This window comes from Ambystoma mexicanum (assembly GCF_040938575.1).
Source record: "Ambystoma mexicanum isolate Mex_15411 chromosome 12 unlocalized genomic scaffold, UKY_AmexF1_1 Mex_chr12_unloc.2, whole genome shotgun sequence".
Lineage (NCBI taxonomy): Eukaryota > Metazoa > Chordata > Amphibia > Caudata > Ambystomatidae > Ambystoma > Ambystoma mexicanum.
In genome coordinates this window covers 11,439,435-11,463,053 of record NW_027182323.1, presented here as the reverse complement: position 1 = coordinate 11,463,053, position 23,619 = coordinate 11,439,435, and the positions used below count along the sequence as shown (strand labels likewise).

General features: G+C 44.4%; 4 non-coding genes across 4 annotated transcripts; 1 reads left to right on the top strand and 3 right to left on the bottom strand.

The window, feature by feature from the left end:
* Window positions 1-2,658: 2,658 nt before the first annotated feature.
* On the bottom strand, window positions 2,659-2,730 carry TRNAQ-CUG (transfer RNA glutamine (anticodon CUG)). Its single transcript has one exon. It is a non-coding gene; the product is annotated as a tRNA-Gln (tRNA).
* A 9,690-nt stretch (window positions 2,731-12,420) lies between these two features.
* On the bottom strand, window positions 12,421-12,492 carry TRNAQ-CUG (transfer RNA glutamine (anticodon CUG)). The gene has a single exon. It is a non-coding gene; the product is annotated as a tRNA-Gln (tRNA).
* A 6,663-nt stretch (window positions 12,493-19,155) lies between these two features.
* On the top strand, window positions 19,156-19,230 carry TRNAR-UCG (transfer RNA arginine (anticodon UCG)). Its single transcript has one exon. It is a non-coding gene; the product is annotated as a tRNA-Arg (tRNA).
* Window positions 19,231-22,221: 2,991 nt separating this feature from the next.
* TRNAQ-CUG (transfer RNA glutamine (anticodon CUG)) lies at window positions 22,222-22,293 on the bottom strand. Its single transcript has one exon. It is a non-coding gene; the product is annotated as a tRNA-Gln (tRNA).
* Window positions 22,294-23,619: the final 1,326 nt, after the last annotated feature.

Genomic DNA, 23,619 nt, shown 5'->3' with positions numbered 1-23,619 from the left:
ATCCGCACCGTTGGAAGCACCCAAAACACGAACACAAACATTGCGGCGTTAGGCCTGGAGCTAAGAGATGCACATGAAGGGTTTTGTAGCGCCCTAATTCCAACACATCTTTTGTCATTACGCTGGTGCTTAGCATAAACCTTGTCATTACAACAGTTTTGCTCATTGTAGCCCCAGCACAATGACAACATGCTGCTTGTTTTACCACCGGTGTAATAACAACATGTGCACGAGTGTTCAAGCTGGTAATGTTACCTTAGCAAATGTGGTAATTGTGTCTTCACTAAGGTTTCCGGAAATGCTTTCAAGGCATCAGTGCAGCGACCAGTATGCATCTGGATGTTGAACTGGCTCTACAAAAAGCAATTCATGCCCAGTTAAAAATAGCTCTAAATGCCGACTTTTCACAGCATCAGTATACTCCTACTTTGCATCATCCTGACATACTTCCAATTTGCAAATTGCATGTCATGTCATAATAAAGCAGGATGTGGTGGTCAGCCATATTTTCTGCCACCAAGCGCTCCAACAGAACCAGCACATCATGTTACAGGTATCCCGACAAAATATAGCCATCAAAAATAGTCTGTGAAAATGTCGTGGTGAAAATACCTCTGCAGTGAAAACGATGCCAAGCAAAAAGTAGTCAAAAACGCAGCTGAAAAGTAGCCAAAATTGGTAGTGTTGCTACAGTAATTGTTAGGTAAAAGAGTATTTAGTGGGCTTGTTATTGCCTGGTTTAGGGTTAGGGGAAGGATAGGGGTTAGGGTTAGAGTAAATATGTTCAGGTTTGGTTAGTGGTTAGACGAGATTCTGTGTCAGCTGAAGGGTTTGGGTATTGGTTTGGGGAAGTGTTAAAGAAATGGATACAGAGGATGGAAAGGGCTGGTGGTGTTGGCATAGGATAGCAGTTAGGTTAAACCTAGTGGTTAGGGTAAAGTAATCATTAGGGTAAGTGTTAGAGTTGCAATTAAGGTAAGGTTAGTATTACAGGAAGGGTTTGGGTCAGGGCTAGGGCTGTGTAATTTGTGGCGACCTGGTGATTGTATTGGAGACAGGTTCACTGTTGATTTGCTCTTTATTTTGCATTCGCTAATATGCAAATAAAGTGCATTCGTGTGCTGAAGGGTTCCTGTTCTGTGAGAATTTAGGGTAGGATAAGTGGTGTAATTCGAGTTAGGGGACGGTTTAGGAATGGAGTTCATATTTAGGGTTGCAGCCTTGTGCTTTTGTGTATTTAAAAATAGGTGTTTTGGTGACCTTATTTACTGGCAACATTTTCAGACCTGGCATAGTTTTTATTGAATGACTAACTTTATTAAAATGACTTTTTGCTGACTACATTTACCTGCAGACATTTTCACATAGAACCATGTTAGATATTACAAGAAGGCTGGAGATAAGTCTATAAGAGGCCAGTATGGCGGGGTCCAGTGTTGGTTTCTTTATAAGCATGAAGGTAACGCCTGCCGTGTTCATATGGGGGACAAACCAGCGGAAAAGATGGGGTTGATCAGATGAGCCTCTTAAAGGCATTGAAGGAAAAGCTGTTCCAGGGCCACAGCTGAGCCAGTGGATTTGAGCTTATTGATCAGTTCAAGGACAGCGGCAGCATCCACCCATTGTGAGGGGAAGCAAAGCACCTTTTCTCGTCCTGGGCACAGGCAAGGCAGCTGGCAGGGATCTATGTCCATTGCAGGAACATACAGATTCCGTGTTTTAGTAATGATTTGCCGGAAAGTGAAAAATAAATCAAGACTTTCAAAGAGAAATGCAGATGGGAGATATAAGGGAAACATGATTTATGTTAAGATGGTTTCTAGAGATGCTGCCAAAACAACATATTACATTTTATAACCATACTATATAGGCACATATGTTTTCATGCACATCACGTGCAAAACCAAGACACACGCGGTAACGAGCGGGAAAACTCAGCAAATGGTTCTTACTTCTTGAACCAGTTGTCCGTTTTCCTTTTCAGTGAATTAAACGTGTAATAACATTCCATTGGTGTCAATCTGAAAAACATGTAAAAGCAACAACAACATACATGGATATGAAAGAAAGACTGAGAAGACATATAGTCCTTGAAGTGGCGAGTCTCAAGGTCTGCTGGTTCACATTAAATAAGAGGAGGAAATAGGTTATGTGGGAGTTTGATACATAACCAGCTCAATGTGATTGAACTGTTTTAGGGGTACAAAGAGAGTACATCTAAAAAAAAAGAGGTATTAGATAGAGGGTCCCCTGTCAGTTCCAGGCGATAAAACATGCACCGAAAAAAGGGATTCTGCGGTCATGGGAGAGTCATCAACTTACATTTAGGACAGTAAGCAAGGACGTAGATTTAGGACAGTAAGCAAGATTAATGAGCACAGAATGTTAGATGCTATGCAACTGTTTCCCGAATACTTTGCTGACCTGCTGCTCAGAGAGAACACTAAGAGATGAAAGGCAGAGAAATTGAAGTTCTGTTGCAGAAACCTGGGAACGCCTTCTCTGTTTAAATAAAGACTATGAAAGTACCATGTGTACCGTCTCCAAACACACAAGTCACTTCTGCCACCATTTGCAAGTAAAAATAGCAAGACACGTCCTGTTAACATTAAGTCGACATAACATTTTTATGTTAAATGTTTTTTTTCAAAAAAAACTAGGTCCCACCGAGATTTGAACTCGGATCGCTGGATTCAGAGTCCAGAGTGCTAACCATTACACCATGGAACCACGTGAACAGTACTTTCCAGTCCCTCAATATACTCTGTTCAAGAAGGAGAAGTACATGCAGTAGCATATTTTTGTTATCTACTGTAATTCTAGTTTAAGATTTCACCTTTTTGCAGAAAAGCATAGCCAAGCGTCCAATCAGTGAAATTTCATGAGCAAATCTGGAAAATCCAGAATGACTCCTTTCATGATTGAGATTTTATTATTTAGAAGAGAAAACATGGATATTGGACGGGAATACAGGTATCTCACTAACACAATCACTCAACGTCCCACTTGCAGGGGCAGGAGGGCAGGGACACTTACTAGCAGCGCTTCTGGTAGCCATGCACAACTCGCCATTCTCTTATCTACGCTGTTGGCGCTAACCTATTCCTAATTAGCGTATAATAAAGAGATTGGGTTTGCATGGGTTGGACTAAATAGGAGGACTAATATAAAAGAAGCTGTTTTCAAGGACTCAGTAGCGCCACCTGCAGACTGTATAGTATAACACTGAACCCTATAACAAAAACAGGACAAATATGGACAACTCTGGGTTTGTAACTGGCAACAAATGCAGGAATAATAAACTTAGAAATTCGTGGTTAGTCGAAACAATATTTTCAATGGAAAGAAAAAAACCTGAACTAAAGTGCAAAACAATTAAACTGCTGCATTTGAAAGGAAGATCAGCTATTGATCAACGTATAAGGCAAGAAAATAAGCCAGTTTAGGTAAATGGTATAAACAATCGCGTTCCCCTACGGATACGAATGGAGGAATACATATTTAAGCCTTTCGTGCTGGGGTGGGAAGGTGAGCGTATGTCACTGCTAGTTCACTATAAATCCCACAATGCACTTAAAGAGGTATTACCCAAATTGTTCCGAAAATATTGATCGCATGGTAGAGTTGACCCAATTCGGTCACTACCATTAGTTCGAATTTTTTCCAACAATTTGGGTGCCAAAATACCGGAACATGAGGAGCAGGGTTTGGAGGTGTCCCCTGCTCCCCATGTTAGGTATCTGTAGCCTCAGGGATTGCGGGGATGTCCCCTGCATACTTAACAATGGAGGAGGTGGACAAAAATGGGCTGGGCCCCCGTTGTCAATGAACAGACAAAACGGGGGCCCGAGCAGTTTTACTGCGGGGGCAGATGACCCAGATCCCATAAATCAAGGTTATGGTATGTTACTGGGTTTGATACCCGATCCAGCGCCATTTGCATGGTCTCCAGGGGCTCCGCAGGATCTTAGAGAGAGGGATGGGTTACATTAGTGAGGAGAAGAGGGAAATGCAAGATGGCTTTGCTTTTGTGTTGACGCATGCACACTGGAAGTATCCTGCACTCTATGTGTGGATCGGTTGCCAGGTGTTCTGTGCCAAAAGCATGAAGGTGTTTTTGCATGAAGGGGTGCTTTATATGCCTGTGGTGCCAAGGGATGTTCTGCCATGGGTTGTGGTATGTAAGTTGGTTGCAGAGGTGCAGTGTTCTGATGTTTGATATTGGTTGGGAGGGGTGTTCAAATGACATGCATGGGCGGCTTTGCTGGTGTGCCTGTTTTGTATGAAAAGTAGAATTTGAGCATGTAGTGCAGAGAGCAGTCAAAGTCCATGGTCGAGGTTGGTGAGGACCGCACAAAAGCTGGAATCCACATATAGCAGAACATCACATGGCAGAGCAAGGCTGAAAAAGACATGAAGGGCTAAAGAAAGCATTAGACGTCTCTCGTTTCATGCCTTGGTTGTGGTTTACCTTATTTTTGTACTTTTTGTAATACGTACAACGCCTTGGATGAAGGTACTATATTAATGTTTAATAAATAAATTATACCAGAACATGAAAAATGCCCAAAAAGGCAAAAGAAATGTGAGTCCTTCCTGTGCTCCTACCACTGGCGTCTGCAGAGAGCTTCCATTTCACTTTCTCACTTTGCTACTGTCAAACCGTGTCTCTCCCTCTCTTTTGCTCTCCCTCTCAAATAGATACATTGTATCCCATGTGCAACAGGGATCTTGGAATTGGGAGATGAAGGGAAGGAGTAAGGGAGACACTCCACGCATTGCCATAAAAGAAGTGCTATGGGTTATGGGAGACACAAACCTTGGGTTCAATTAAAGTTCGGCGTGAAATATGAATGCCCTGGGCAAACATTTCACTTTCCTGACTAAGTTGGTTGGCAGGCTGTGAGCCAATTTAGCTCTCAGCCTAACTTGCTCAGGGGCTGTGCTCAGTGGCCTCTTCTGACACTTTGTCATAGCAACGCTTGCCTTTCTCAGGCAATCAGAGGAGGGGTGGCTGTGATGGAAGAGTAGCATAGAAAGTATATGAAAGGAATCTTAACCAGCCCAGGTGGCCCAAAGGACTGGACACTTGCTTCTTCGCCAAGAGATTGTTGTTTTGGTTGCCATCCTTTATAAAGTGCTGCATTTTGATAAATGATCCAGCACTTCTTCTCAAAGAGTTGTAAGTGCTGTGAAGTGCACCCATATGGATGCGAGCAGGGGTGGCCCCAGCCCTTTGCTTGGGATTGCTTAAGCACTCGCACATTGAGGAGGTTGCAGGCATAAGGCAGCACTAAACTGACATTTAGTCTGGGGCACCAATTGGAAAGGGGGCCTTCAGCAAGATCTTGTCAACGTTCTCATCTTGTAGAGCAGACCATCTACCAGCAAACACTCATTAATGTTACAACAGAAGGAAACATACACTGGCAGAGGACACAAGCCTGCCCACACACAATCAATATATCCCTATGACGTAGACAAACACTTTATTGCTCAGCCCAGCCTTTAGATGGTTCACAACTCTAAGGACTAGCATCTATTTGTTAAACTAAATATCCTCTGAATTGGGATGAAAGATGTATCTAATGGGCCAAAGGAATGCCTAATAGCTATTAAGCCTCCTAGGCTCAGAGGAGGGGGAGGATCGACAGCCCAAGGGTAAATGACCCCAATCGCAACCAGCTTTCAAAACTGTCATCCTGCCCCCCAGGATACCTCGCATTTGTTTTTGAAAAAAGAAATAGATTTTCTACGCAGTTTTCTCATGTTTTGGGCTCGGTGCAAAAGGTTTTTGTTTTATTTTGTCTTATTGTGTTGACTTTTTTGGAAAAAGTTTTCTTATTGTATAGGTACATTGTGGACTCTTATGTCCCAAATGAGGGCAGCCGACACAGAGCAGGACGCAATAACGCCGCGCACAACGGATAATTAGGGCCCCTCAAGAGCCCAGCTGTAATCACAGGACCAATCGCAGTATACCACTAAGGACCCCATAGGGGGCTTTGGACCATACTACATAGCCTTGAAAAGGACCCACGGGTCGACCTCACCTCTGATACCGTTGTGGGTGCCACTAGGTCAGTTATGGTGCGTACCTTGTCTGGGCCTGGCTTCGTTCCCTCGTCTGAAAAGGCGTGTCCATAGAATCGCAGCTTCTTTTTCTTTATGTTGCATTTGTCAAAATTTAGAGTGAGGCCTGGCGTTTGCAATGCTTCACATACCATAAGTGCCTGATCGTGTTCATTCTGTGAGGTTTTGTATACCAAAATGTCATCGCTGTAATTAAAATCGGTCTTTATCGATAACAGTACTTACCTGATGGCTTCCTGAAACATCTCTGCTGCCGAAGAGATGCCGAAATTAAGGCATATATATCTAAAAAGGCCACTATGTGTCGCAAATGTGATGATCACATGGGATGAGGGATGCAGTCCCAGCTGGTGATATCCTTGAGATAGATCAAGCTTGTAAACTGTTGTGGCTCTGTTAAGCTGCACGATCATATCTCTATTTTTGGTCTGCGGCGGCGTTCTCCTTGGATGGCTGTGTTGGCTACGCTCATGTCGAAGCATATCCTGATGCGCCTTCCTTCCTTGGGAACCACCACTAGGGGTGAAATCCATGGTGTGGGCCCTACCGCCTTCTTAATGATTTCATTTTGCTACAGCTGTTGAACCTCCTGAGACACTGCCTGTTGCAAATGAAACCAAACCCTCCGGGGCTGTTGGGGTACTGGGCGCACCTTTTCATCGATGTGGAGCTAGTTGACGCTCCATTTCTATTTTCCCAGTCCCTTGAAGAGGGTCGGTATTTGTTTATCGCACTTGTTCTTTAGAAATGGGTCTGTGTGATAATCTTGCCACACTGTGCGTTAGCTGTCGGGGCCCCATACCGCACCTTACCACTTCTGTATCTTGGCAGTTTATATACATGAGTCCTATTGATTTCACCGTTTTGTAACTGTGCAGGGACCACCCATCTATAGGGCTTCTTATCACGTGTATCGTGGCGTTGGCCGAGCGTCCTCGTTGTGCGAGTGTCAGTTGAAATTGACGAATGGATGTGTAGTTACTGAGGTGTGCAACCCACACGGATGGCTATTGAGCCTGGATCTTTCTCTTTTGCAGTATCTTCCTAGCACCCATTTTGAGAAATTTGTGTTCTCCCATGATGCTCACTGTTGCTCCAATGTCCATGAGGAAGCAATGTGTAGCAGGCCCCATGTCAATCATCACCCTTGGGCCTTCCTCGGCTTCCTGGTCCCCTTGCATTAGATTAAAATATTCGTCTGTGTAGTCTATATAAAACTCCTGTAGCATTTCCACATTATCTCAGTGGCTTTTAAATTCATTCTCGTATGGATCAGCATAATCCACGTACTAGTGTGGTATTTCTTTGTATGTCGCCACCTCAAATTTCAGAACCGGTTCCATCGCTCTGATCACTCTTTGTGGCATCTGCGAGTATGGCCGTGGTATCCTCCATGTTGTTTGTTGGGAAGCCCTCATTGATGGTCTCCACATGGTTGTCTGTGGTGGCCTTGCTGTCAGAAAAGGTCTGCCTTCTTGGCACACGGTGTGAAAGTGTCCTTCTCTTCCACATTTGGAGCATGCCTCACAAATTGCTGGGCATGTTCCGGTGTGCGGAAATGCGAATCCGCATCTGAAACATATCCGTTGTGGTCTAGCTGACTGCCTGTTTGTTGGTATGGATATCGAGTAGGCCCCCTCGAGGTAACTGGTCCTCCCATGAACCGGTTGACCGGCCCTCTTGGTGTCATGAGAGCAGCCACCGTTTCATCTTTCTCTGTCTTCTTTTTCTGTGTTTCAATGGCTGTGGTCTGCAGATCTACCCTCTCATGCACTCTGGCCAGCTCAATGACTGTGTCAATGGTCAGCGGCTGCTTCAGCAACTGCTTCCAGAATGTAGACGATGTACACCCTTCTATCACCCTCAGCCTAGTAGACTCATCATCAGCAAAGCTCGCAAACGGCAGTGTATTAATTTCTGTAGTCGCTGTTGGGCTGGATGATTAATTTCTTGTTCAGTGCCCCCACACGGGTGTCATACGGTGTTCTTTCTTCTTACGGTATGGTCTTTATTTTACCGTTCATCTCATTGCCCAACACATTTGTGATCATGCCAGATATGGCCAGAGACTTTTCTTACCCTGCAGCACCTATGAAATCGGTGAAATCTTGCACCCATTCTGCCCACCAGGGACCTTTGTCGAATTGGAGCTGCAATGGGAATGGTGGGGGTTTTCAAAGGAAAGTGGCCCTTGCGCTTGAACTCTGCCTTGCTTGCTGCTCAGCTGGCTGCTCGTCCATCTTGCTGCTGTTCCAGGCCTCCCGGTGATGCAAATACCTCCTGGTCCACACCTTCTGTTTACCGGTTGCCTTTATCCTTTAATGTTCTCATCTTTTCTTACCCCTCTGTGGCGGATACAGGTATGGCAATGCAGCCGGGCCTGTTGCGTCAAAGGAAACAGCTGAGCAGAGTACATCCTCAGAGTGTACGTGGACTTCCTGACCTAGGTCTCTGGATGAGGGCACGGGACGCCACACAGTGCTGGTGGCAAGCGGAGTTGCGGATCACAGCGGAACAGTAATGTTGGAACGCAGACCATCCTGACCTCGGAGTCTGGATGCCGGCATGGGACGCCACTGCAGTCAGTGTCAAGTGGAACTGCGGACTGCAGTCGCGTAGGAACTGCAGAGTGCAGTGGACGTCTCTCGCGGCGTGGGACTTATGGCTTGTCGCCAGTTGTTGCATTTGGGCCTAAAGGGTCTGCATTCAACTCCGTCTATTGACTAATGTTTTCTCCCCTTACTCCTCCTCTTCCTCTCAGGCCCTTGTGACCTAGCATGGTCACTCCGTTAAAGCTGCTTCTGCCAGCTCACAACCCCCCACATTTTCATAAGCTTGTGGATCTAGGAAGCGGCTGTATGTTGTTTTTGGTGTTGCTTTTTTTTTTTATAAGTGTGCATAAAGAAGGCGCAGTGGCTTGTGGTGATGCAGGTGACCAGGACACATCTTCATCTATTTAGTTAATTAGATGAACATGAGAGCTGCATCGATTAAGACACAGCCTCAGAAGTCCACGGATAGAGAGAATACAGGCGGAAAAGGAGAGAACAATATTTGGGGACAGGCGGGGATGAAGCGAGACAGAGAGAAAGAAGTAAAACGCGTGAGAGACTGGTTCCTGTACTTTAGATCTGGGCTGTATATTTAAATGGGTCTTCATCTTTATATGTGTTCAACATATCACTTCCATAAAGAATGAGGGGATTGACTCTGGTCTAACCTCATAGACAGACAAGATAGCATATGCAATGTGATGGAGGACGCTATTTATATGAGTATACAGATGTTGCAACCAGTGGACCGCGTGGCCTAATGGATAAGGCGTCTGACTTCGGGACGTTTTGTACATTTAAATTATCTTTGCTTTTATAGGAAAAGTTGATGATGTCCGCATCTGGAAATCCAGATGTCATATTTTGGAAACTAAAGCCAGCTACAGAGAAGACCATGAGATGCTCCTCAACACCATTCGTGTGCAAATGCTTAGGAAATACTGTCAGCCCATTGTATGGCTTCAGGTCGGAAGAGGGTTGTGTGTGCTGGCACGCATTGGGGGAGATTCATCCAATTTGCACTGCTCTAGTGCAGGAGCAGGGAAGGTATTTGTCTGGTTGTAGTGACAGTGAAATTACCCAATATGGCTGCATGTTTGCAGTGCTGAAACGTTAACATCCGCACCGTTGGAAGCACCCAAAACACGAACACAAACATTGCGGCGTTAGGCCTGGCGCTAAGAGATGCACATGAAGGGTTTTGTAGCGCCCTAATTCCAACACATCTTTTGTCATTACGCTGGTGCTTAGCATAAACCTTGTCACTACAACAGTTTTGCTCATTGTAGCCCCAGCACAATGACAACATGCTGCTTGTTTTACCACCGGTGTAATAACAACATGTGCACGAGTGTTCAAGCTGGTAATGTTACCTTAGCAAATGTGGTAATTGTGTCTTCACTAAGGTTTCCGAAAATGCTTTCAAGGCATCAGTGCAGCGACCAGTATGCATCTGGATGTTGAACTGGCTCTACAAAAAGCAATTCATGCCCAGTTAAAAATAGCTCTAAATGCCGACTTTTCACAGCATCAGTATACTCCTACTTTGCATCATCCTGACATACTTCCAATTTGCAAATTGCATGTCATGTCATAATAAAGCAGGATGTGGTGGTCAGCCATATTTTCTGCCACCAAGCGCTCCAACAGAACCAGCACATCATGTTACAGGTATCCCGACAAAATATAGCCATCAAAAATAGTCTGTGAAAATGTCGTGGTGAAAATACCTCTGCGGTGAAAACGATGCCAAGCAAAAAGTAGTCAAAAACGCAGCTGAAAAGTAGCCAAAATTGGTAGTGTTGCTACAGTAATTGTTAGGTAAAAGAGTATTTAGTGGGCTTGTTATTGCCTGGTTTAGGGTTAGGGGAAGGATAGGGGTTAGGGTTAGAGTAAATATGTTCAGGTTTGGTTAGTGGTTAGACGAGATTCTGTGTCAGCTGAAGGGTTTGGGTATTGGTTTGGGGAAGTGTTAAAGAAATGGATACAGAGGATGGAAAGGGCTGGTGGTGTTGGCGTAGGATAGCAGTTAGGTTAAACCTAGTGGTTAGGGTAAAGTAATCATTAGGGTAAGTGTTAGAGTTGCAATTAAGGTAAGGTTAGTATTACAGGAAGGGTTTGGGTCAGGGCTAGGGCTGTGTAATTTGTGGCGACCTGGTGATTGTATTGGAGACAGGTTCACTGTTGATTTGCTCTTTATTTTGCATTCGCTAATATGCAAATAAAGTGCATTCGTGTGCTGAAGGGTTCCTGTTCTGTGAGAATTTAGGGTAGGATAAGTGGTGTAATTCGAGTTAGGGGACGGTTTAGGAATGGAGTTCATATTTAGGGTTGCAGCCTTGTGCTTTTGTGTATTTAAAAATAGGTGTTTTGGTGACCTTATTTACTGGCAACATTTTCAGACCTGGCATAGTTTTTATTGAATGACTAACTTTATTAAAATGACTTTTTGCTGACTACATTTACCTGCAGACATTTTCACATAGAACCATGTTAGATATTACAAGAAGGCTGGAGATAAGTCTATAAGAGGCCAGTATGGCGGGGTCCAGTGTTGGTTTCTTTATAAGCATGAAGGTAACGCCTGCCGTGTTCATATGGGGGACAAACCAGCGGAAAAGATGGGGTTGATCAGATGAGCCTCTTAAAGGCATTGAAGGAAAAGCTGTTCCAGGGCCACAGCTGAGCCAGTGGATTTGAGCTTATTGATCAGTTCAAGGACAGCGGCAGCATCCACCCATTGTGAGGGGAAGCAAAGCACCTTTTCTCGTCCTGGGCACAGGCAAGGCAGCTGGCAGGGATCTATGTCCATTGCAGGAACATACAGATTCCATGTTTTAGTAATGATTTGCCGGAAAGTGAAAAATAAATCAAGACTTTCAAAGAGAAATGCAGATGGGAGATATAAGGGAAACATGATTTATGTTAAGATGGTTTCTAGAGATGCTGCCAAAACAACATATTACATTTTATAACCATACTATATAGGCACATATGTTTTCATGCACATCACGTGCAAAACCAAGACACACGCGGTAACGAGCGGGAAAACTCAGCAAATGGTTCTTACTTCTTGAACCAGTTGTCCGTTTTCCTTTTCAGTGAATTAAACGTGTAATAACATTCCATTGGTGTCAATCTGAAAAACATGTAAAAGCAACAACAACATACATGGATATGAAAGAAAGACTGAGAAGACATATAGTCCTTGAAGTGGCGAGTCTCAAGGTCTGCTGGTTCACATTAAATAAGAGGAGGAAATAGGTTATGTGGGAGTTTGATACATAACCAGCTCAATGTGATTGAACTGTTTTAGGGGTACAAAGAGAGTACATCTAAAAAAAAAGAGGTATTAGATAGAGGGTCCCCTGTCAGTTCCAGGCGATAAAACATGCACCGAAAAAAGGGATTCTGCGGTCATGGGAGAGTCATCAACTTACATTTAGGACAGTAAGCAAGGACGTAGATTTAGGACAGTAAGCAAGATTAATGAGCACAGAATGTTAGATGCTATGCAACTGTTTCCCGAATACTTTGCTGACCTGCTGCTCAGAGAGAACACTAAGAGATGAAAGGCAGAGAAATTGAAGTTCTGTTGCAGAAACCTGGGAACGCCTTCTCTGTTTAAATAAAGACTATGAAAGTACCATGTGTACCGTCTCCAAACACACAAGTCACTTCTGCCACCATTTGCAAGTAAAAATAGCAAGACACGTCCTGTTAACATTAAGTCGACATAACATTTTTATGTTAAATGTTTTTTTTCAAAAAAACTAGGTCCCACCGAGATTTGAACTCGGATCGCTGGATTCAGAGTCCAGAGTGCTAACCATTACACCATGGAACCACGTGAACAGTACTTTCCAGTCCCTCAATATACTCTGTTCAAGAAGGAGAAGTACTTGCAGTAGCATATTTTTGTTATCTACTGTAATTCTAGTTTAAGATTTCACCTTTTAGCAGAAAAGCATAGCCAAGCGTCCAATCAGTGAAATTTCATGAGCAAATCTGGAAAATCCAGAATGACTCCTTTCATGATTGAGATTTTATTATTTAAAAGAGAAAACATGGATATTGTACGGGAATACAGGTATCTCACTAACACAATCACTCAACGTCCCACTTGCAGGGGCAGGAGGGCAGGGACACTTACTAGCAGCGCTTCTGGTAGCCATGCACAACTCGCCATTCTCTTATCTACGCTGTTGGCGCTAACCTATACCTAATTAGCGTATAATAAAGAGATTGGGTTTGCATGGGTTGGACTAAATAGGAGGACTAATATAAAAGAAGCTGTTTTCAAGGACTCAGTAGCGCCACCTGCAGACTGTATAGTATAACACTGAACCCTATAACAAAAACAGGACAAATATAGACAACTCTGGGTTTGTAACTGGCAACAAATGCAGGAATAATAAACTTAGAAATTCGTGGGTAGTCGAAACAATATTTTCAATGGAAAGAAAAAAACCTGAACTAAAGTGCAAAACAATTAAACTGCTGCATTTGAAAGGAAGATCAGCTATTGATCAACGTATAAGGCAAGAAAATAAGCCAGTTTAGGTAAATGGTATAAACAATCGCGTTCCTCTACGGATACGAATGGAGGAATGCATATTTAAGCCTTTCGTGCTGGGGTGGGAAGGTGAGCGTATGTCACTGCTAGTTCACTATAAATCCCACAATGCACTTAAAGAGGTATTACCCAAATTGTTCCGAAAATATTGATCGCATGGTAGAGTTGACTCAATTCGGTCACTACCATTAGTTCGAATTTTTTCCAACAATTTGGGTGCCAAAATACCGGAACATGAGGAGCAGGGTTTGGAGGTGTCCCCTGCTCCCCATGTTAGGTATCTGTAGCCTCAGGGATTGCGGGGGTGTCCCCTGCATACTTAACAATGGAGGAGGTGGACAAAAATGGGCTGGGCCCCCGTTGTCAATGAACAGACAAAACGGGGGCCCGAGCAGTTTTACTGCGGGGGCAGATGACCCAGATCCCATAAATCAAGGTTATGGTATGTTACTGGGTTTGATACCCGATCCAGCGCCATTTGCATGGTCTCCAGGGGCTCCGCAGGATCTTAGAGAGAGAGGGATGGGTTACATTAGTGAGGAGAAGAGGGAAATGCAAGATGGCTTTGCTTTTGTGTTGACGCATGCACACTGGAAGTATCCTGCACTCTATGTGTGGATCGGTTGCCAGGTGTTCTGTGCCAAAAGCATGAAGGTGTTTTTGCATGAAGGGGTGCTTTATATGCCTGTGGTGCCAAGGGATGTTCTGCCATGGGTTGTGGTATGTAAGTTGGTTGCAGAGGTGCAGTGTTCTGATGTTTGATATTGGTTGGGAGGGGTGTTCAAATGACATGCATGGGCGGCTTTGCTGGTGTGCCTGTTTTGTATGAAAAGTAGAATTTGAGCATGTAGTGCAGAGAGCAGTCAAAGTCCATGGTCGAGGTTGGTGAGGACCGCACAAAAGCTGGAATCCACATATAGCAGAACATCACATGGCAGAGCAAGGCTGAAAAAGACATGAAGGGCTAAAGAAAGCATTAGACGTCTCTCGTTTCATGCCTTGGTTGTGGTTTACCTTATTTTTGTACTTTTTGTAATACGTACAACGCCTTGGATGAAGGTACTATATTAATGTTTAATAAATAAATTATACCAGAACATGAAAAATGCCCAAAAAGGCAAAAGAAATGTGAGTCCTTCCTGTGCTCCTACCACTGGCGTCTGCAGAGAGCTTCCATTTCACTTTCTCACTTTGCTACTGTCAAACCGTGTCTCTCCCTCTCTTTTGCTCTCCCTCTCAAATAGATACATTGTATCCCATGTGCAACAGGGATCTTGGAATTGGGAGATGAAGGGAAGGAGTAAGGGAGACACTCCACGCATTGCCATAAAAGAAGTGCTATGGGTTATGGGAGACACAAACCTCGGGTTCAATTAAAGTTCGGCGTGAAATATGAATGCCCTGGGCAAACATTTCACTTTCCTGACTAAGTTGGTTGGCAGGCTGTGAGCCAATTTAGCTCTCAGCCTAACTTGCTCAGGGGCTGTGCTCAGTGGCCTCTTCTGACACTTTGTCATAGCAACGCTTGCCTTTCTCAGGCAATCAGAGGAGGGGTGGCTGTGATGGAAGAGTAGCATAGAAAGTATATGAAAGGAATCTTAACCAGCCCAGGTGGCCCAAAGGACTGGACACTTGCTTCTTCGCCAAGAGATTGTTGTTTTGGTTGCCATCCTTTATAAAGTGCTGCATTTTGATAAATGATCCAGCACTTCTTCTCAAAGAGTTGTAAGTGCTGTGAAGTGCACCCATATGGATGCGAGCAGGGGTGGCCCCAGCCCTTTGCTTGGGATTGCTTAAGCACTCGCACATTGAGGAGGTTGCAGGCATAAGGCAGCACTAAACTGACATTTAGTCTGGGGCACCAATTGGAAAGGGGGCCTTCAGCAAGATCTTGTCAACGTTCTCATCTTGTAGAGCAGACCATCTACCAGCAAACACTCATTAATGTTACAACAGAAGGAAACATACACTGGCAGAGGACACAAGCCTGCCCACACACAATCAATATATCCCTATGACGTAGACAAACACTTTATTGCTCAGCCCAGCCTTTAGATGGTTCACAACTCTAAGGACTAGCATCTATTTGTTAAACTAAATATCCTCTGAATTGGGATGAAAGATGTATCTAATGGGCCAAAGGAATGCCTAATAGCTATTAAGCCTCCTAGGCTCAGAGGAGGGGGAGGATCGACAGCCCAAGGGTAAATGACCCCAATCGCAACCAGCTTTCAAAACTGTCATCCTGCCCCCCAGGATACCTCGCATTTGTTTTTGAAAAAAGAAATAGATTTTCTACGCAGTTTTCTCATGTTTTGGGCTCGGTGCAAAAGGTTTTTGTTTTATTTTGTCTTATTGTGTTGACTTTTTTGGAAAAAGTTTTCTTATTGTATAGGTACATTGTGGACTCTTATGTCCCAAATGAGGGCAGCCGACACAGAGCAGGACGCAATAACGCCGCGCACAACGGATAATTAGGGCCCCTCAAGAGCCCAGCTGTAATCACAGGACCAATCGCAGTATACCACTAAGGACCCCATAGGGGGCTTTGGACCATACTACATAGCCTTGAAAAGGACCCACGGGTCGACCTCACCTCTGATACCGTTGTGGGTGCCACTAGGTCAGTTATGGTGCGTACCTTGTCTGGGCCTGGCTTCGTTCCCTCGTCTGAAAAGGCGTGTCCATAGAATCGCAGCTTCTTTTTCTTTATGTTGCATTTGTCAAAATTTAGAGTGAGGCCTGGCGTTTGCAATGCTTCACATACCATAAGTGCCTGATCGTGTTCATTCTGTGAGGTTTTGTATACCAAAATGTCATCGCTGTAATTAAAATCGGTCTTTATCGATAACAGTACTTACCTGATGGCTTCCTGAAACATCTCTGCTGCCGAAGAGATGCCGAAATTAAGGCATATATATCTAAAAAGGCCACTATGTGTCGCAAATGTGATGATCACATGGGATGAGGGATGCAGTCCCAGCTGGTGATATCCTTGAGATAGATCAAGCTTGTAAACTGTTGTGGCTCTGTTAAGCTGCACGATCATATCTCTATTTTTGGTCTGCGGCGGCGTTCTCCTTGGATGGCTGTGTTGGCTACGCTCATGTCGAAGCATATCCTGATGCGCCTTCCTTCCTTGGGAACCACCACTAGGGGTGAAATCCATGGTGTGGGCCCTACCGCCTTCTTAATGATTTCATTTTGCTACAGCTGTTGAACCTCCTGAGACACTGCCTGTTGCAAATGAAACCAAACCCTCCGGGGCTGTTGGGGTACTGGGCGCACCTTTTCATCGATGTGGAGCTAGTTGACGCTCCATTTCTATTTTCCCAGTCCCTTGAAGAGGGTCGGTATTTGTTTATCGCACTTGTTCTTTAGAAATGGGTCTGTGTGATAATCTTGCCACACTGTGCGTTAGCTGTCGGGGCCCCATACCGCACCTTACCACTTCTGTATCTTGGCAGTTTATATACATGAGTCCTATTGATTTCACCGTTTTGTAACTGTGCAGGGACCACCCATCTATAGGGCTTCTTATCACGTGTATCGTGGCGTTGGCCGAGCGTCCTCGTTGTGCGAGTGTCAGTTGAAATTGACGAATGGATGTGTAGTTACTGAGGTGTGCAACCCACACGGATGGCTATTGAGCCTGGATCTTTCTCTTTTGCAGTATCTTCCTAGCACCCATTTTGAGAAATTTGTGTTCTCCCATGATGCTCACTGTTGCTCCAATGTCCATGAGGAAGCAATGTGTAGCAGGCCCCATGTCAATCATCACCCTTGGGCCTTCCTCGGCTTCCTGGTCCCCTTGCATTAGATTAAAATATTCGTCTGTGTAGTCTATATAAAACTCCTGTAGCATTTCCACATTATCTCAGTGGCTTTTAAATTCATTCTCGTATGGATCAGCATAATCCACGTACTAGTGTGGTATTTCTTTGTATGTCGCCACCTCAAATTTCAGAACCGGTTCCATCGCTCTGATCACTCTTTGTGGCATCTGCGAGTATGGCCGTGGTATCCTCCATGTTGTTTGTTGGGAAGCCCTCATTGATGGTCTCCACATGGTTGTCTGTGGTGGCCTTGCTGTCAGAAAAGGTCTGCCTTCTTGGCACACGGTGTGAAAGTGTCCTTCTCTTCCACATTTGGAGCATGCCTCACAAATTGCTGGGCATGTTCCGGTGTGCGGAAATGCGAATCCGCATCTGAAACATATCCGTTGTGGTCTAGCTGACTGCCTGTTTGTTGGTATGGATATCGAGTAGGCCCCCTCGAGGTAACTGATCCTCCCATGAACCGGTTGACCGGCCCTCTTGGTGTCATGAGAGCAGCCACCGTTTCATCTTTCTCTGTCTTCTTTTTCTGTGTTTCAATGGCTGTGGTCTGCAGATCTACCCTCTCATGCACTCTGGCCAGCTCAATGACTGTGTCAATGGTCAGCGGCTGCTTCAGCAACTGCTTCCAGAATGTAGACGATGTACACCCTTCTATCACCCTCAGCCTAGTAGACTCATCATCAGCAAAGCTCGCAAACGGCAGTGTATTAATTTCTGTAGTCGCTGTTGGGCTGGATGATTAATTTCTTGTTCAGTGCCCCCACACGGGTGTCATACGGTGTTCTTTCTTCTTACGGTATGGTCTTTATTTTACCGTTCATCTCATTGCCCAACACATTTGTGATCATGCCAGATATGGCCAGAGACTTTTCTTACCATGCAGCACCTATGAAATCGGTGAAATCTTGCACCCATTCTGCCCACCGGGGACCTTTGTCGAATTGGAGCTGCAATGGGAATGGTGGGGGTTTTCAAAGGAAAGTGGCCCTTGCGCTTGAACTCTGCCTTGCTTGTTGCTCAGCTGGCTGCTCGTCCATCTTGCTGCTGTTCCAGGCCTCCCGGTGATGCAAATACCTCCTGGTCCACACCTTCTGTTTACCGGTTGCCTTTATCCTTTAATGTTCTCATCTTTTCTTACCCCTCTGTGGCGGATACAGGTATGGCAATGCAGCCGGGCCTGTTGCGTCAAAGGAAACAGCTGAGCAGAGTACATCCTCAGAGTGTACGTGGACTTCCTGACCTAGGTCTCTGGATGAGGGCACGGGACGCCACACAGTGCTGGTGGCAAGCGGAGTTGCGGATCACAGCGGAACAGTAATGTTGGAACGCAGACCATCCTGACCTCGGAGTCTGGATGCCGGCATGGGACGCCACTGCAGTCAGCGCCAAGTGGAACTGTGGACTGCAGTCGCGTAGGAACTGCAGAGTGCAGTGGACGTCTCTCGCGGCGTGGGACTTATGGCTTGTCGCCAGTTGTTGCATTTGGGCCTAAAGGGTCTGCATTCAACTCCGTCTATTGACTAATGTTTTCTCCCCTTACTCCTCCTCTTCCTCTCAGGCCCTTGTGACCTAGCATGGTCACTCCGTTAAAGCTGCTTCTGCCAGCTCACAACCCCCCACATTTTCATAAGCTTGTGGATCTAGGAAGCGGCTGTATGTTGTTTTTGGTGTTGCTTTTTTTTTTTATAAGTGTGCATAAGGAAGGCGCTGTGGCTTGTGGTGATGCAGGTGACCAGGACACATCTTCATCTATTTAGTTAATTAGATGAACATGAGAGCTGCATCGATTAAGACACAGCCTCAGAAGTCCACGGATAGAGAGAATACAGGCGGAAAAGGAGAGAACAATATTTGGGGACAGGCGGGGATGAAGCGAGACAGAGAGAAAGAAGTAAAACGCGTGAGAGACTGGTTCCTGTACTTTAGATCTGGGCTGTATATTTAAATGGGTCTTCATCTTTATATGTGTTCAACATATCACTTCAATAAAGAATGAGGGGATTGACTCTGGTCTAACCTCATAGACAGACAAGATAGCATATGCAATGTGATGGAGGACGCTATTTATATAAGTATACGGATGTTGCAACCAGTGGACCGCGTGGCCTAATGGATAAGGCGCGTCTGACTTCGAATCAGAAGATTGAGGGTTCGAGTCCCTTCGTGGTCGGGGACGTTTTGTACATTTAAATTATCTTTGCTTTTATAGGAAAAGTTGATGATGTCCGCATCTGGAAATCCAGATGTCATATTTTGGAAACTAAAGCCGGCTACAGAGAAGACCATGAGATGCTCCTCAACACCATTCGTGTGCAAATGCTTAGGAAATACTGTCAGCCCATTGTATGGCTTCAGGTCGGAAGAGGGTTGTGTGTGCTGGCACGCATTGGGGGAGATTCATCCAATTTGCACTGCTCTAGTGCAGGAGCAGGGAAGGTATTTGTCTGGTTGTAGTGACAGTGAAATTACCCAATATGGCTGCATGTTTGCAGTGCTGAAACGTTAACATCCGCACCGTTGGAAGCACCCAAAACACGAACACAAACATTGCGGCGTTAGGCCTGGCGCTAAGAGATGCACATGAAGGGTTTTGTAGCGCCCTAATTCCAACACATCTTTTGTCATTACGCTGGTGCTTAGCATAAACCTTGTCACTACAACAGTTTTGCTCATTGTAGCCCCAGCACAATGACAACATGCTGCTTGTTTTACCACCGGTGTAATAACAACATGTGCACGAGTGTTCAAGCTGGTAATGTTACCTTAGCAAATGTGGTAATTGTGTCTTCACTAAGGTTTCCGAAAATGCTTTCAAGGCATCAGTGCAGCGACCAGTATGCATCTGGATGTTGAACTGGCTCTACAAAAAGCAATTCATGCCCAGTTAAAAATAGCTCTAAATGCCGACTTTTCACAGCATCAGTATACTCCTACTTTGCATCATCCTGACATACTTCCAATTTGCAAATTGCATGTCATGTCATAATAAAGCAGGATGTGGTGGTCAGCCATATTTTCTGCCACCAAGCGCTCCAACAGAACCAGCACATCATGTTACAGGTATCCCGACAAAATATAGCCATCAAAAATAGTCTGTGAAAATGTCGTGGTGAAAATACCTCTGCGGTGAAAACGATGCCAAGCAAAAAGTAGTCAAAAACGCAGCTGAAAAGTAGCCAAAATTGGTAGTGTTGCTACAGTAATTGTTAGGTAAAAGAGTATTTAGTGGGCTTGTTATTGCCTGGTTTAGGGTTAGGGGAAGGATAGGGGTTAGGGTTAGAGTAAATATGTTCAGGTTTGGTTAGTGGTTAGACGAGATTCTGTGTCAGCTGAAGGGTTTGGGTATTGGTTTGGGGAAGTGTTAAAGAAATGGATACAGAGGATGGAAAGGGCTGGTGGTGTTGGCGTAGGATAGCAGTTAGGATAAACCTAGTGGTTAGGGTAAAGTAATCATTAGGGTAAGTGTTAGAGTTGCAATTAAGGTAAGGTTAGTATTACAGGAAGGGTTTGGGTCAGGGCTAGGGCTGTGTAATTTGTGGCGACCTGGTGATTGTATTGGAGACAGGTTCACTGTTGATTTGCTCTTTATTTTGCATTCGCTAATATGCAAATAAAGTGCATTCGTGTGCTGAAGGGTTCCTGTTCTGTGAGAATTTAGGGTAGGATAAGTGGTGTAATTCGAGTTAGGGGACGGTTTAGGAATGGAGTTCATATTTAGGGTTGCAGCCTTGTGCTTTTGTGTATTTAAAAATAGGTGTTTTGGTGACCTTATTTACTGGCAACATTTTCAGACCTGGCATAGTTTTTATTGAATGACTAACTTTATTAAAATGACTTTTTGCTGACTACATTTACCTGCAGACATTTTCACATAGAACCATGTTAGATATTACAAGAAGGCTGGAGATAAGTCTATAAGAGGCCAGTATGGCGGGGTCCAGTGTTGGTTTCTTTATAAGCATGAAGGTAACGCCTGCCGTGTTCATATGGGGGACAAACCAGCGGAAAAGATGGGGTTGATCAGATGAGCCTCTTAAAGGCATTGAAGGAAAAGCTGTTCCAGGGCCACAGCTGAGCCAGTGGATTTGAGCTTATTGATCAGTTCAAGGACAGCGGCAGCATCCACCCATTGTGAGGGGAAGCAAAGCACCTTTTCTCGTCCTGGGCACAGGCAAGGCAGCTGGCAGGGATCTATGTCCATTGCAGGAACATACAGATTCCATGTTTTAGTAATGATTTGCCGGAAAGTGAAAAATAAATCAAGACTTTCAAAGAGAAATGCAGATGGGAGATATAAGGGAAACATGATTTATGTTAAGATGGTTTCTAGAGATGCTGCCAAAACAACATATTACATTTTATAACCATACTATATAGGCACATATGTTTTCATGCACATCACGTGCAAAACCAAGACACACGCGGTAACGAGCGGGAAAACTCAGCAAATGGTTCTTACTTCTTGAACCAGTTGTCCGTTTTCCTTTTCAGTGAATTAAACGTGTAATAACATTCCATTGGTGTCAATCTGAAAAACATGTAAAAGCATCAACATACATGGATATGAAAGAAAGACTGAGAAGACATATAGTCCTTGAAGTGGCGAGTCTCAAGGTCTGCTGGTTCACATTAAATAAGAGGAGGAAATAGGTTATGTGGGAGTTTGATACATAACCAGCTCAATGTGATTGAACTGTTTTAGGGGTACAAAGAGAGTACATCTAAAAAAAAAGAGGTATTAGATAGAGGGTCCCCTGTCAGTTCCAGGCGATAAAACATGCACCGAAAAAAGGGATTCTGCGGTCATGGGAGAGTCATCAACTTACATTTAGGACAGTAAGCAAGGACGTAGATTTAGGACAGTAAGCAAGATTAATGAGCACAGAATGTTAGATGCTATGCAACTGTTTCCCGAATACTTTGCTGACCTGCTGCTCAGACAGAACACTAAGAGATGAAAGGCAGAGAAATTGAAGTTCTGTTGCAGAAACCTGGGAACGCCTTCTCTGTTTAAATAAAGACTATGAAAGTACCATGTGTACCGTCTCCAAACACACAAGTCACTTCTGCCACCATTTGCAAGTAAAAATAGCAAGACACGTCCTGTTAACATTAAGTCGACATAACATTTTTATGTTAAATGTTTTTTTTCAAAAAAACTAGGTCCCACCGAGATTTGAACTCGGATCGCTGGATTCAGAGTCCAGAGTGCTAACCATTACACCATGGAACCACGTGAACAGTACTTTCCAGTCCCTCAATATACTCTGTTCAAGAAGGAGAAGTACATGCAGTAGCATATTTTTGTTATCTACTGTAATTCTAGTTTAAGATTTCACCTTTTTGCAGAAAAGCATAGCCAAGCGTCCAATCAGTGAAATTTCATGAGCAAATCTGGAAAATCCAGAATGACTCCTTTCATGATTGAGATTTTATTATTTAGAAGAGAAAACATGGATATTGGACGGGAATACAGGTATCTCACTAACACAATCACTCAACGTCCCACTTGCAGGGGCAGGAGGGCAGGGACACTTACTAGCAGCGCTTCTGGTAGCCATGCACAACTCGCCATTCTCTTATCTACGCTGTTGGCGCTAACCTATTCCTAATTAGCGTATAATAAAGAGATTGGGTTTGCATGGGTTGGACTAAATAGGAGGACTAATATAAAAGAAGCTGTTTTCAAGGACTCAGTAGCGCCACCTGCAGACTGTATAGTATAACACTGAACCCTATAACAAAAACAGGACAAATATAGACAACTCTGGGTTTGTAACTGGCAACAAATGCAGGAATAATAAACTTAGAAATTCGTGGTTAGTCGAAACAATATTTTCAATGGAAAGAAAAAAACCTGAACTAAAGTGCAAAACAATTAAACTGCTGCATTTGAAAGGAAGATCAGCTATTGATCAACGTATAAGGCAAGAAAATAAGCCAGTTTAGGTAAATGGTATAAACAATCGCGTTCCCCTACGGATACGAATGGAGGAATACATATTTAAGCCTTTCGTGCTGGGGTGGGAAGGTGAGCGTATGTCACTGCTAGTTCACTATAAATCCCACAATGCACTTAAAGAGGTATTACCCAAATTGTTCCGAAAATATTGATCGCATGGTAGAGTTGACCCAATTCGGTCACTACCATTAGTTCGAATTTTTTCCAACAATTTGGGTGCCAAAATACCGGAACATGAGGAGCAGGGTTTGGAGGTGTCCCCTGCTCCCCATGTTAGGTATCTGTAGCCTCAGGGATTGCGGGGGTGTCCCCTGCATACTTAACAATGGAGGAGGTGGACAAAAATGGGCTGGGCCCCCGTTGTCAATGAACAGACAAAACGGGGGCCCGAGCAGTTTTACTGCGGGGGCAGATGACCCAGATCCCATAAATCAAGGTTATGGTATGTTACTGGGTTTTATACCCGATCCAGCGCCATTTGCATGGTCTCCAGGGGCTCCGCAGGATCTTAGAGAGAGGGATGGGTTACATTAGTGAGGAGAAGAGGGAAATGCAAGATGGCTTTGCTTTTGTGTTGACGCATGCACACTGGAAGTA